The following is a 6,429-nucleotide window of genomic DNA, read 5'->3' on the forward strand; positions in this document are numbered from 1 at the left end:
CTCCCCTTTGGAGAAGGCAGTGGCACCCCACTCCAGTACTCTCGCCTGGAAAATCCCATGGATGGAGGAGCCTGGAAGGCTGCAGTCCATGGGGTCGCTGAGGGTCGGACACGACTGAGTGACTTCACTTTCACTTTTCACTTTCATGCATTGGAGAAGGAAATGGCAACCCACTCCAGCACTCTTGCCTGGAGAATCCCAGGGACGCGGGAGCCTGGTGGGCTGCCGTCTATGGGGTCGCACAGAGTCAGATACGACTGAAGCGACTTCGCAGCAAACTCCCCTTAAAAGAAATTTATTCTTAGAGCCAGATTCATTCAGCAAATTTTTACTGAATAATCCCTATGCTCAGTAAAAAGTACAGCTTCTAAAAATAACAGTGCACCGTATATTTTTTTATATTTACATTTGTACAAAATCTTAGAGATCATTTAAACTATAGCGAAAAATGATACAGAATTATTCCTAAATAAAACACACAGAACTTTTCTTGCCTGCCAGATACTTCTTCACAAGTAACATGTTAGACTAATACTAAATATCTTTCACCATTTCCTGGAATAATGTCTCTGTTTCTGAGATCTGATCATTAGCTATGAAGCGGATGGCATTTGTATAATAAAATGAACACTTTGGAAGTACATTTTTAGACCTTCTCATTGAATCGTTTTGATAATGGAAAAGAACAACATACAGCCCACCCATGTAACTAAGTAGGGATTGCTTCTTAGCACAGTCAGTACTTAGTATTCTTGAACAAATTCTTGGAGAATGGATTGTTGTTCTAAGACTTGGAATAGTTTACTATTGGTTTGACTTCCTGGCCCACACTTTCTGCATTTAAAGTGTTATGAATTGCATATTTTGTTTTTCTAGTTACCTTAAACTAAAATAAGCATCGTTTTATAAAATCTGTAATGACCTCTTAAGAAATTTACGCAGTTACTAATGTTTAGACACAGCCTCTATCTTGTTCATTAAGGAAAGTCTTTTGGAAAGCAGAATTATTACACTGAATCTAAACGACATGCATGCTTATCAGCTACTTCTGGACAACCCAAGCTTCTAATCTACCCTATTAGCATTCCAGCTGTGCCCACTGAGTTTTAGAAATGCAAGATCAATGCCTGATTGTTCTCATTTCCACTCTATAAGTGTCAAATGATTAAGGAACACAATCAATAATATTGTAGTAACTTCGTATGAGAATGGATGATTACTAGACTTATTATGGTGATCATTTCATAATGAACTCTGGAGTTCAGCTGAGGATGCCCCTTGAGTCTTTTAGTACTGATCACTAGGTGTCTGTGTGTGTGAGAGGGATGGGGAGGGGGACAGTGAACTACCAAAGGTTCAGGAAAGAACTCACCAAAAGGAACAAAGAAAATAGTACCTATACAGCTCACATAGAAATAAGATAGTGCCCGTTTCCAACTCACAGACAGGAAAAACCTCATAATTAGTGCTACCAAGTACAATGAACAAAAGAGCTTTGCTTCAATAATTCAACAAAAATAGGTCTAAAACACTTCACTGGTCCTGTCAACACAGCTTAAAAGAAAGACTCAGAAACTAAAGCTGTTTTCAAGAACCTGTATCCCAGAATAAGGCTAAAGAACATTTATAAGAATTTTGAGCATCCACAAAGGCAAAATCCACAAATGTACCTGATCAAAAACTGTTAAGACTGCAAAAGGCAGAAAAATGTGACCAGTACCGAAAAAGAAAAAGAAAATAAAAACCAACCCATACGACAGAATCAGTAGTTCAGGACCTTAAAACAGTTAAAATGACTATATTGCATATGTTTAAAGAGCTAGAGATAAGAATGAGTATGTGAAGTAGAATCATGGAAGCTCTTTTAAAATAAGCAAAAATCCAGAGATGAAACTATACTGTTTGAGATGAAAAGATAAACTGGAGGAAATTAATGGCAGACTAAGCATTGGAAGGAATGATGCTAAAGCTGAAACTCCAGTACTTTGGCTACCTCATGCGAAGAGTTGACTCATTGGAAAAGACTCTGCTGCTGGGAGGGATTGGGGGCAGGAGGAGAAGGGGACGACAGAGGATGAGATGGCTGGATGGCATCACTGACTCGATGGACATGAGTCTAAGTGAACTCCGGGGGTTGGTGATGGACAGGGAGGCCTGGCGTGCTGTGATTCATGGGGTCGCAAAGAGTCGGACATGACTGAGCGACTGAACTGAACTGAACTGAAGCATTGCAGAAGAAAGGATTAAGGGCTTGGAAGACATACTATACAAAATGTAAAAGAGAATAGAAAGTATCAAAAATTAAACAAAGCCTCAGTGAACTGTGGGAAAACTTGAAGTGTTTTATTAAATGTATCATTGGAGACTTCAAATGAAAGGAGGACTTCTTAAGGAAGAGAAAAAATATGAAATGAAAAAATGGTGCAAATATTTTAAAATCTGATGACAACCAGAGATTCAAGAAATGAAACCTGGAAACAAGAAAACTACACCAAGGTTCACAGTAATCAAGTGTCTCAAAACAAGTGAGAAAGAAATATTTTAAAGTAGCTAAAGAAATAAGATATATATAGAGGAAGAAATATAAAAATGGTAGAATAATTCTTGTTGAAAAAAAAATGCATGAGATACAACTGAGCAACATCTTTAAAGTACTCAAAGAAAAAAACCTGCTGCTTAGAAGTGTATACCTAATAAAAACATCTTTCAAAAACAGAAGTGGGTGGGGGAAGGAGCTTTTCAGACATTGTTGTTCAGTTGCTCAGTCGTGTCCAACTCTTTTTGACCCTATAGACAGCAGCACGCCAAGCTTCCTTGTCCTTCCCTGTCTCCTAGAGTTTGCTCAAACTCATGTTCATTGAGTCAATGATGAGATTCAACTGTTTCATCCCCTGTCGCCCCCACATATAAAAGCTAATATAACTCATCAACAGTAGATTCACACTACAAGAAATGTTTCAGAAATATTAAATATTCCTTAGGTGGAAAGAAAATTGTACCAAATGGAAATATGGATCTACACAACATAATGAAGGCCATTAGAAATGGTAACTATTTGAATAAATATTTAAGATCTTTTCTTATTATTTAAATGTGTTTAAACAATCGAGCAATTAAAACAACAAAATAACAAAAGAATAGTGGGGTTTCTCACATATGTAGAAATAAATAGATGACAATAGACCAGAGATTGGGAGGGGAGAAATGAAAGTACACAATTATAAGGTTATAATGCTGAAGTGAAGTTGTATCATATAACATCTTTAGAACAGAAGCTGTCATAAGGTAAAGGTTTACTCCATAATTAGTAAGGCAGTGAGTAAAACTACAAAACAGTTCAAGCTAATAAACCAAGGAAAGGGAGCTAAAGTTTATACTAACAAATTCATTATCTTCTATTTCTCTTTGTTGCAAATATCTTCAACAAGATATCTCTGAGTTGTCCTTCCTAATCAACGTTTTAGCATCTAGCTCACCCTCTTTCCCACCAATGCTAGTCCTATTATTACCGATTTTAATGTTTACAAAAGCAGAAGATTTTCTTTTCCAAAGATGGCCACAACAATATCTCTCATTCCACGTGTTTGTTCTTCTGCAATGTTGCTTTGCCAGCCTTTACAAGAGCTAGTCTCTATCCTTCACTCCCCCTGGAATCTATGTGGGCCCTGAGACTGCTTCTACTAATAGAATATGGGGAACTTCCAGGCGGTCCAGTGGTTAAGGCTCCAAGCTTCCAATACAGAGGATGCAGGTTTGATCCCTGATTGGGAAACTAAGATCCTGCATACTGCATGGCCAAAAAAACAGATTATGGTAGAAATAACACTCTATCACTGTACCAGTTTGGGTGTAACCCTGTACTGGCTTTGTGGTTTCTGCTTTCTTCTCCTTGGAACACTCACTGTTGGGACACTTCCCTTTGTAACCCAGTGCTTGTGATGTGAGAAGTCCAAGTTACATAAAACAACCATATGTTGGCACTCTGGGCAACAGCCTAGCTGAGCTTCTGGCAAGCAGCCAGCATCTACTGTCAGCCCTATGAGTGAGCCATCTTGGACTTCCACCCAGTTGAGTGTTTGCTGCTGCTGCTAAATCATGTCAGTCGTGTCTGACTCTGTGCGACCCCATAGATGGCAGCCCACCAGGCCCCCCCGCCCCCCGCCCCCGTCCCTGGGATTCTCCAGGCCAAGAACACTGGAGTGTGTTGCCATTTCCTTCTCCAATGCAGGAAAGTGAAAAGTGAAAGTGAAGTCGCTCAGTCGTGTCCAACTCTTAGCGACCCCATGGACTGCAGCCCACCAGGCTCCTCTGTCCATGGGAGTTTCCAGGCAAGAGAACTGGAGTGGTTAGAAGACAATTTCAGCTAACCACTGGAACTAACCACAGTGCTATGAGATAGTACATTGTTGTTTCACCTAAGTTTTGATTAGCTTTGTTATACAAAAATAGATAACTGGAACATATACAAATAATGTGTTCAATATAATGGCTTCATAATTTCTTCTTTAAAAAAATTTTTTTTGGATGCTCTGTGAGGTAGGTAGAATCTTAGTTCCCAGATTAGGGACTGAACCCATGCCCTCTGCAGTAGAAGTAAGGATTCTTAACAACTGGACCACGGGGAAAGATGGACCTTTGTTGGCATAGTAATGTCTCTGCTTTTCAATATGCTGTCTATGTTGGTCACAACTTTTCTTCCATGGAGTAAGAGTCTTCTAATTTCATGGCTGCAGTCACCATCTGCAGTGATTTTGGAGCCCCTCAAAATAGTCTCCCACTGTTTCCATTGTTTCTGCATCTATTTGCCATGAAGTGATGGGTCCAGATGCCATGATCTTCGTTTTCTGAATGTTGAGTTTAAGCCAACTTTTCCACTCTCCTGTTTTGCTTTCATCAAGAGGCTTTTTAGTTCCTCTTCACTTTCTACCATAAGGATGGTGTCATCTGCATATCTGAGGTTATTGATATTTCTCCCAGCAATCTTGATTCCAGCTTATGCTTCATCCAGCCCAGCATTTCTAATGATATACTCTGCATATAAGTTAAATAAACAGGATGACAATATACAGCCTTGATGAACTCCTTTTCCTATTTGGAACCAGTCTGTTGCTCTGTGTCCAGTTCTAACTGTTACTTCCTGACCTGCATTCAAATTTCTCAAAAGGCAAGTCGGTGGTCTGGTATTCTCATCTCTTTCAGAATTTTCCAGTTTCTGGTGATCCACACAGTCAAAGGCTTTGGCCTTTGTTGCTGCTGCTGCTAAGTCACGTCAGTCGCGTCTGACTCTGTGTGACCCCATAGACTGCTGCCCACCAGGCTCCCCCATCCCTGGGATTCTCCAGGCAAGAACACTGGAAAGGGTTGCCATTTCCTTCTCCAATGCATGAAAGTGAAAAGTGAAAGTGAAGTCGCTTAGTCGTGTCTGACACTTCACGACCCCATCAACTGCAGTCTACCAGGCTCCTCCATCCATGGGATTTTCCAGGCAAGAGTACTGGAGTGGGGTGCCATCACCTTCTCCGTTCGACCTTTGACCAGTCAATAAAGCAGAAATATATATTTTTCTGGAGCTGTTGCTTTTTCAGTGATCCAGAGGATGTTGGCAATTTGATCTCTGGTTCCTCTGCCTTTTCTAAAACCAGCTTGAACATCTGGAATTTCATGGTTCACGTATTGCTGAAGCCTGGCTTGGAGAATTTTGAGCTTTATTTTACTAGTGTGTGAGATGAGTGCAATTATGCAGTAGTTTGAGCATTCTTTGGCATTGCCTTTCTTTGGGATTGGAATGAAAGCTGACCTTTTCCAGTCCTGTGGCCACTGCTGAGTTTTCCAAATTAGCTGGCATATTGAGTGCAACACTTTCACAGCATCATCTTTTAGGAGTTGAAATAGCGCAACTGGAATTCCATAAGCTCCCCTAGCTTTGTTCATAGTGATGCTTCCTAAGACCCACTTGACTTCACATTCCAGGATGTCTGGCTCTAGCTAAGTGATCACACCATCATGATTATCTGGGTCGTGAAGACCTTTTTTGTATAGTTCTTCTGTGTATTCTTGCCACCTCTTCTTAATATCTTCTGTTAGGTGCCTACCATTTCTGTCCTTTATTGAGCCCATCTTTGCATGAAATATTCCCTTGATACCTCCAATTTTCTTGAAGAGATCTCTAGTCTTTCCCATTCTATTGTTTTCCTCTATTTCTTTGCACTGATCGCTGAGGAAGGCTTTCTTATCTCTCCTAGCTATTCTTTGAAACTCTGTATTCAAATGGGTATATCTTTTCTTTTCTCCTTTGCTTTTTGCATTTCTTCTTTTCACAGCTATTTGTAAGGCCTCCTCAGATAGCCATTTAACTTTTTTGCAATTTTTTTTTCTTGGGGATGGTCTTGATCCCTGTGTCCTGTGCAGTGTCATGAACCTCTGTCTATA

Source organism: Budorcas taxicolor, chromosome 8 (genome assembly GCF_023091745.1).
Source record: "Budorcas taxicolor isolate Tak-1 chromosome 8, Takin1.1, whole genome shotgun sequence".
Classification (NCBI taxonomy): Eukaryota; Metazoa; Chordata; class Mammalia; order Artiodactyla; family Bovidae; genus Budorcas; species Budorcas taxicolor.